The sequence below is a fragment of the Danio rerio genome, chromosome 1 (assembly GCF_049306965.1).
Source record: "Danio rerio strain Tuebingen ecotype United States chromosome 1, GRCz12tu, whole genome shotgun sequence".
NCBI lineage: Eukaryota > Metazoa > Chordata > Actinopteri > Cypriniformes > Danionidae > Danio > Danio rerio.
This window is the reverse complement of record NC_133176.1, coordinates 37,158,235-37,166,820: the sequence shown is the minus strand read 5'-3', so window position 1 is coordinate 37,166,820 and position 8,586 is coordinate 37,158,235. Positions and strand designations below refer to the sequence as shown.

Below are 8,586 nucleotides of genomic sequence, written 5' to 3'. Positions count from 1 at the left end.
ACTTGGTGCAAGCGATATGGCCTTCATAAACTGTTCACTAGTGTTCTCATTTATGCATCTCTTTCTGACAGAGACAGATCTGTCTTTAATAGCTGGAGTGATCAATATATCAAAGAAAATACAGAAATTATCAGATAGTGCCACATCCTTAACAACAGTTGATGAAATGTGTAAACCCTTAGTTATAAGTAGATCAAGGGTGTGTCCACGATTGTGTGTGGGTCCTTGAACATGCTGAGTCAGATCAAAAGTGTTAAAAACAGTCATCAGTTCTTTTACAGCATTGATTTCTGGATTATCAATGTGAATATAAAAATCCCCAGCAATACTTAAATAATCAAATTCAGAGGTTACTATTGATAACATCAGGTTTTCGCCAAATATGATCTGATCCTAGATTAACATCTTTATCCTGGAAGATCATTTTTGTTGGAAATTTTAATCCAAACCTATTCCCTACCCCTAAACCCAACCATAACTGTAAATTACTCTCAAAATCAGAGGCGAATAATAGTTGGATAACAATCAAAGATCAAAGATGTTCAAAGATTAACATATATGTAACTTAGGAACATGTGGGTGAAATTAGGTTGGTGACGAGGTACATGCACAATCTTTGAGAAGAATCCAAGGAAACACAAAAGAGTGGGAGTTGTAGGGTATGACAGTAGACGTTCTAATCCAGGTGGGTCTAGTTCTGTGTGCGTCCTAGGCTGGTATATCTGGTTCTGATTGTCCTTGACCCCCATACTATGCTGGCTCTAAGGGCCCTGTGTCCTGACCTCCGGATTTTGTTCTAATCTAACTGGTTCTATCTGTCATTAGTATGTAAATTAATATAGTTTCAATTAGATTGTTGTATTTGATTTTGTTCAGAGTTACTTTCAATTGTAGAAAAACAAATGTGCTTAATTGACCAATCTCCAATTGACTAGTCAGACATTAGTTCCAAAATGTGTGGTTGTCAAGCTACCTGTCATGATTTAGACTCTTACAACATGCGTTTTTATGGTAGTTTTAAAGTGGAAAAAGTAAGTGGATCAGTTTACCCCCGGCTGGTTCATTTTACCCCTTTGATTTTTCTGGTCTGTCTCAGTTTACCCTGAAGCTGGGGTAAAGTAAGACACAAAACAACTTTTTTTTTTTTAAAAAACAATCACATTTTTACTTTCCTTTATCCTAAATACAGTCTGATGAATTCCATTGCTAGAAAACTTTCTGAATTTATGAGAAATGTGTACATTTTACTGATATATAATTTTAGCTTGCTTACAGGGGAGTAAATGTAAAAAGTGTCTCACTTTACACCGCTCTCCCCTACGTGTGTGTTTGTGTGTGTGTTTGTGTGTGTGTGTGTGTGTGTGTAATCAAAACATTGCTGTAGTGCATTTAGATTTTGCCCAGCAGGTAAACAATTTCTTAAGGTGTTAATATTGGTTTAGATTTAAGGTCGTGATGTTGGATGACCAACATTTAACGTACATCCAGGGTTTAACAATGTTATTTTGATGCCAAAAAATGATGTCAGACATTTTTTTTTTTTTTTTGGGTATTAAGAAAGTGACAAGGCATCTTAAACCAATGTCATACTTCAAATACTGACTGACATTTATTTGTCAGGTATGGCAACCAAAATCCAACATCTTATAGGCTGTCCACACAACGTCAAGCTGTAACCTCATTAGATGCTGATATTTGGTTTATTTTTAGGTTGGACATTGGTCATTGATGTTGGGTTCTGATGTCAACCCATTTTTCATTTCCAAACAAAATACTATGTCCCCACGACATTGGGGTACAACGTCAATCTGCCGTCATGTTGACCTCTTGTGCCTGCATTTTGTTTCAGGCCATTTCAGTCATCATACAGTAAACATTCATCATCTCATCAGTGACATGCAACTAAACAGTCTATGGGTTGTGTAAAGATTTTGGACCCTTTAATGCTTCCAAACAGTTTGCCACATTTACAAATCGTCCATGTCTTGAGGTAGTTTAATATAATGGAGTTTATCTTCTGTGTGCGATTTAATTAAACTGGAATCACAGGACTGAGTTTTCTAATCTCCATAGACAGACAGGTTGAAGTAGTGGAGTAAAAGTACCAATACAGCAATGTACTCAATGGAGAGTAAAATATACATTTTAAAATATACCTAGTAAATTACAATTTATGAGGAAAATCTACCTAATTACAGTAGTTTAAGTATTTGGAATTTGTTACTTTTCACCACTGTTCATAGTCTTAAATTTAATGTTTATGTGATAGGACTGACAGAAATAGGGACAATTGTAAAATACTTATTTGTACATAATTTATAATAATTTTTTTTTTAAATCAATTGACGCGAGTGATAAACTTAAACTTGCTATTTCTGAATAGTTTTTCCCCTAATTAACAGTTTTTTTTTATCATAACAAAACTGTTAAAGTCATATGTTCAATTGGGCTAAAGGCAACAACAGTGTTTGTAAATTTAATGGTGCTAATTTAATAAAGTGTTAATGTGTTTTTAAAAAAATAAAAAATCAGAGAACAAATGAATGACACTCTTTTACAGAACAACTCACAGAAATCCACCATCAGTCCATTTTAGAAAATTTAAATACTATTTATTCACTGTATTTGTTGATATTTCAAGGACAGATAAGGTACATTTCTGACAGAATGTCTCTTCTATTAATCAGGGTTTTTTGTTGTTGTTTTTTTTCTTCTAGCTGCAATGACAAACTGTATCAGCTGCATCACATTAGCGTTTTCTAACTTTATTTGGTCGTAAGCTTTTTAGCCTTTTCCAGCTATAATGATAAATTCAAAATATCATAGCAGCTTTTTCAGTTTTTCTCTCCGTGTGATGCACTCCGCTTACACGTATGATATGCACTATTTCTCACATACTGTATCACACACATACACACACACACACACACACACACACACACACACACACACACACACATATATATATATATATATATATATATATATATATATATATATATATATATATATATATATATATATATATATATATATATATATACAGCTGAGGTCACCTTGAACAAGACACTGAGCCCTCAATTGCTCCCCGTCCCCAAGCACTGCTCTTGGTAAGGGATTTGGATGGATTAAGTGTAGAAGACCAATTTCAAGTAGTAACAATACTTGACTCAGTCATGTTGTCTTTAGGTGCGGCTGTGAAATCTGTACCACAAAATTGGGCATCCATTATCATTATGTATAACATTCTAGTTGGAAGCAAACAGAAGCAAGGTAAACTGCACAAAGTCATCAGGTTGCTGTTCTCACAATACACTAGGTTACATTAGGTTTTATGGTTGTCTGCTCTGCAGAGTCCCCTTTTCATGCAAAATGTAGCACCAATGCTAAGTAAACATACATGAAGGCTAACCAATCTCTTCATAATTACTAGTAGCAAGGATTACTTATCTTACTATTGGTAGACGAAAGAGTCCATATGACTTACCACTGGAAAATAATGCACCTCTCAGCCAATAATGGCCACTCTAGAATCAAAATGGCAAATTTATTTAATGTTTTTTGTTTTGAGAAAATGAAAGTAAACATTTTTATTGTTTAACTTGTGTGGTGATCATGTTGAGCAACTGGTGATCAATTGTAGAATAGGAGCAGGAGATGGCAACTGATAAGCATTTCATTGACATCAAATTATAACAGCTGATGACCGGGCCAACTTCTTTTACTTTAAAGGGCACCATTTTCCCCCCATTCATAAGATGTAAGATAAGCCTTTGGTGTCACCAGAATGTGTAAAATTTCAGCTCAAAATACCCATCAGATAATTTACTTCAGCCTCCTGAATCTGCCCACTTTGCTGAGTACAGTGTAGCTGTTTTTGTAGCCTGTAGCTTTAAATGTAATTGAGCTGCTTCTCCCCACTGACTGCTCCCACGTGCATGTCTGCTTTTCCTGTGTTATATGTCAGGTAAACAGAAGTCAGTGACAGACAGACATGGATGAAGCTGAAATGCAGCTCATTAGTCAAAAATACCAAGTAAGTTTATTTCATGTATTTGTGGTGGAGTTTATTCAAGCCTTTCTGAAACGATGAGTCACACAAATGTTGTTTGTAATATACACACACACAGACACAGACACACACACACACACACACACACACACACACACACACACACACACACATATATATACATGGTGATTATAGCGGTTAGCAATTAGCAATTTTGCTTTCTTAATTAAAACATGCTCTGTTTTAAAATGATAAATCTTAGAAAAATTAGTGTTGTAACAGATATTTTAATCTCAGTTTCTTTGCGAAAAAAAAAATTCTGTGGACGTGTATGTTATTATAGAAACATGGTGCCAATTAATTCAGTAGGTGGGGAAACCCAGGCTGATCTCACGAGGAAACATAAGTATTGTACGTCTTGTCAGCTTAGTGGGTAATTTGTAACAGCTTACAAAAGTTGATTTTCATAATAGGTGCCCTTTAAGGGTAGAATATTAAACAGTATAAAATGTTTAAACTAAGAATGTTCAGTGTTATTCCCACTCTGCTGAATCCAAAAATTGATTTCCATTAACTTTGAGACTGCTATGCTGATTTCATTTCTTCCATCATATTTTCAACACCCTCGTCATTTATTCTTAGCATTAGCTAATATGCTTTAGCTAAAGGTTGCAGGTTTGTCTTTCATAAGCTTTGCTATAGGCTATACTTTAGTTTGTTCAGGATTTGAGCTAAACTCCTAAAGAAAATCTGTGTCACAGTCGAGGACTTGTGATTTTGTTGGATTTGTGTGCAAAAGGCACAATTACTCAGTTACAGACTATACTGCTTTTCAGTAAAGAACTGTCAACATCTCTGCGTGGTCTACAAAATATATTTCACAACCAACCAAACTCAAGGAGTGACAACATAAGATCATCCATAATACAGGAGTTATTCCTGTTAAAAAAAAAAAAAAAAAAAAAAAAGTAGCTTCAAGTTGTCTGTGTGTTATTTGCAATGAATAAAATAATATGAATGAGTAAATGGCTGTTTGAAGAAGCCATGCTTTCTGATGTTCTTTATCACAGGTATTTGATTTTTGAGTTTATCACTCATAAACACAACTTCCTTTAAGCATTCATGTGTTCAGAACTCAAAATTGCTATATCTCCAGCTTAAAGGGCATTTAATCACTTTGGAGTAAAATGAAAAAAAAAAAAAAAAGCATGATGATGAATTTGTAATCACATTCTTTGCTAGCCCCAATATGAAATGCATTTCACATTTTTTACAACTTTTTATAAACTAAAACATGTAGAGAATAGCAAAGATCATTTTTTATTATTTTATTTTCTTTATTTTGTCAGAATACACAGCGACTTGAATAGCTGCTACGCTCTCAGAAAAAAAATAAAATAAAAATCTGTCACTGAGGCAGTACCAATTTCAGTATACATTTTTGTTCTTTTTTAGATACTAATGTGTATCTTTACAGTCCATGTGAATTGGTAGCTGTTGAGACTTTTATTTCAGTATGTTGATGTATTTCCAGTTGAAATGGAATATCAAGTAGGGTGCAGGGCTTTCTTTTTGCGCATCATTCCCTTATAGCAGGGGTGTCCAAACTTGGCCATAGAGGGCTGATGTACTGCTGAGTTTAGCTCCAACTTAACACACCTGCCAGGATGTTTCTAGTATATCTAGTAAGAACTTGATTAGTTGGTTCAGATGTGTTTGATTAAGGTTGGAGCTAAACTCAATAGGACACTGGCCCTCCAGGATCGAGTTTGGACACCCCTGCCTTTTAGCATACTAATAACTTTAGTTGTATGGTTAACATGGAGCCCTTTAAAATTCATAAAGGGACAGCACAATTTACATTTACAAAATTCAATTTGTACATTTATACAATTTGTGAATTCACAAGTAAAAATCATAAATATTTTCACCAAATGAATTAGATTCATGTATTTATGAATCGTGTTTTGAATTCACAAATTGGATTTGCATATTTATGAATCGTGTTTTGAGCTTACAAATTAATTTAGCATATTTATGAATCGTGTTTTTAAACTTACGAATTGGATTTGTGTATTTTTGAATCATGTTTATAATTCATGAATTGCATTTGTGTATTTTTTAATCGTGTTTTGAATTTACAAATTGAATTTGCATATTTTTATAAATTTTATATTTACAATTAGATTTTTGTATTTTTAAGTTGGATTTGAGTATTTATGACTCGTGTATTGAACTTACGAAATGGATTTGTGTATTTTTGAATCGTGTTTATAATTTATGGATTGTATTTGTGTATTTTTTAATCGTGTCTATAATTCATGAATTATATTTGTGTATTTTTGAATTGTTTTATAATTCATGAATTGGATTTTTGAATTGTGTTTTGAATTTACAAATTGAATTTGCATATTTTTTTATCGTTTTTTAAAAATATATAGCCTATGATTTTGGCATTTTTAAAAATCTTTTTTTTTGAGTTTACGAATTGGATTTAAATATAAATCTTGTTTTGAACTTATGAAATTAATTTGCATATTTATGAGTCATGTTTTGAACTTACAAATTTAATTAGCATGTTTATGAATCGTGTTTTGAACTTAAAAATTGGATTTGTGTGCGGCAGAATAGAGAGGGCGGCATCCGCGACACTACCCTCACCACCCGCGCGGCCGCGCCCTATATCCGCGACCGCGTAGAGCGGCCGAATAGAGAGGGCGGCGTCCCCGACACTACCCTCACCACCCGCGCCCTATATCCGCATAGGGCGGCCAAATAGAGAGGGCGGCATCCGCGACACTACCCTCACCACCCGCGCCCTCAGTTATATCCGCGTCTAGTGAGGTATAATACCCTGTGCTTTCACTTTAGGGTTGAGAGCGGCGCGACCGTCCTATGCCTAGAGCGGCAGTTCAGCTTGCTCCGGCCCTGCATACAGGTGTATTGAGTAGGCTAAATTGTCAGTGTATGGGTGTTTCCCAATGACAGGTTGCAGCTGTAAGGGTTTCCACTGCGTAAAACATATGCTGAATAAGTTGGTGGTTCATTCGCTGTGGCGACTCCTGATTAATAAAGAAACTGAGCAGAAAATAAATAAATTAATTTTACAATTGGATTTGTGTATTTTTGAATCATTTTTTGAATTTCTGAATTTAATTAGCATATTTTTTAATAGTTTGTATAATTTACAAATTTGATTTGTGTATTTTATATATATATATTTGGATTTGTATATTTTTTAATCATGTTTTGAACTTAAAAATTTGATTTTGTAAATGTGAATTGTGTTGTGGATGTATGATTTTTATTTTGTAAATTAAATTATTATTGATAATAAAGTATTATTTTTGAGACTGATCTGGCTCCATAAGTTAGATTACTTAACTGACGTCAACAGAGAGGAACCCCCACTCAATATGCGGAAGCAAATGGTCAGATTTACTAACTTGCATGATTTAATTGTACACCATAGTAAAATTTGATTTCACTCAGGCTTTAAGGTATGGACACTTTAAGTACTAATACATAACTTCAAAGTACCAATATAGACCCTTTAGGTACTAACATGTACCCTTTACATAAAAAGTGTGACTTTTGAAAGGGTACCATCTCAGTGACATTTTTTTTTCTTTGTACATACTGAGAGTGCATAATGAAGGGAAATACTGATGGCTTAGTTATGACATGTCAGCAGGGGGACACTGGACCATGCTAACCAGCCAAATTTTTACCCCTTGGTGTAAACTTGACAGATTTACATAACATTGTGTACCAGACACTTATTATTATTTTTTTTTATAAAATTCTCCATTTCAAAATACTAAAATCTTTAAGTGGACAAATGGGTTGATTTACTCACAGTCATGTACAAAAGTATATACACGCACTATGTAAACAACAAGTAGGTGTGATTTCACCAAGCAGGACACAACATCTGTGCTGATCCCGGAACATCATTCCAATCAGCCACTCAGGCCCCGTTTACACTAGTGCGTTTTAGTTTGAAAACGCATAAGTTTTGCTACGGTTACGCCATCCGTCCACACTACGCCGGAGTTCTCAAACGCCGAAAACGGAGCTTTTTGAAAACGCTGGAGAGGCCGTTTTCATTCTAAAACGCTGCTGCTCCGTCTCAGTGTGGATGGGGAAAGACGGAGACATCTGAAAACGGAGGCGGGGCTGCAAACGTTCGCCTATCTGATTGGGGCTTTTCCTCAATATTAAGTAGCCTAACACACAGTTCAGTCTCGCATTCTTGTAAGTTAAGACTTCGCAAGTTTGATCAAGGCTGCAGTCTCCCCCTTCTCAGTTTGATATGGAAAACATACCGAGGACACAGGTAAATCTTCAAAGGGAACAGTGTACTTTATACAGTGTATACTTTATACAGTGTACTTTTTACATTCACATCACCTTGGCTTCGTTGTTTCACTTTCTCAACAATAAAATGTAAACATGATTTAAGGAACTGCCTATTTTCTTTTTAATATTAGCAACTTAACAGACAGCAGAAATGTTGAGGCGTCGTGCTGCATATATGAGGGTCATCTTCACTGTGTGGATATTTATAACAA

The 8,586-nt window shown here is 34.7% G+C and overlaps 1 protein-coding gene across 2 annotated transcripts in view; it reads right to left on the bottom strand.

Annotated features, from left to right (window-relative positions):
* Nucleotides 1-6,274: 6,274 nt before the first annotated feature.
* Nucleotides 6,275-8,586, bottom strand: part of htr1fb (5-hydroxytryptamine (serotonin) receptor 1Fb) — a 41,950-nt gene continuing 39,638 nt past the window's right edge. The window contains exon 3 of one of the 2 annotated variants that reach the window (XM_005159929.6): nt 6,275-7,986. The gene's annotated coding sequence lies outside the window, so the exon portion shown is untranslated. The remainder of the gene's footprint in view (nt 7,987-8,586) is intronic. The other variant, XM_073952388.1, reaches the window with a different exon arrangement.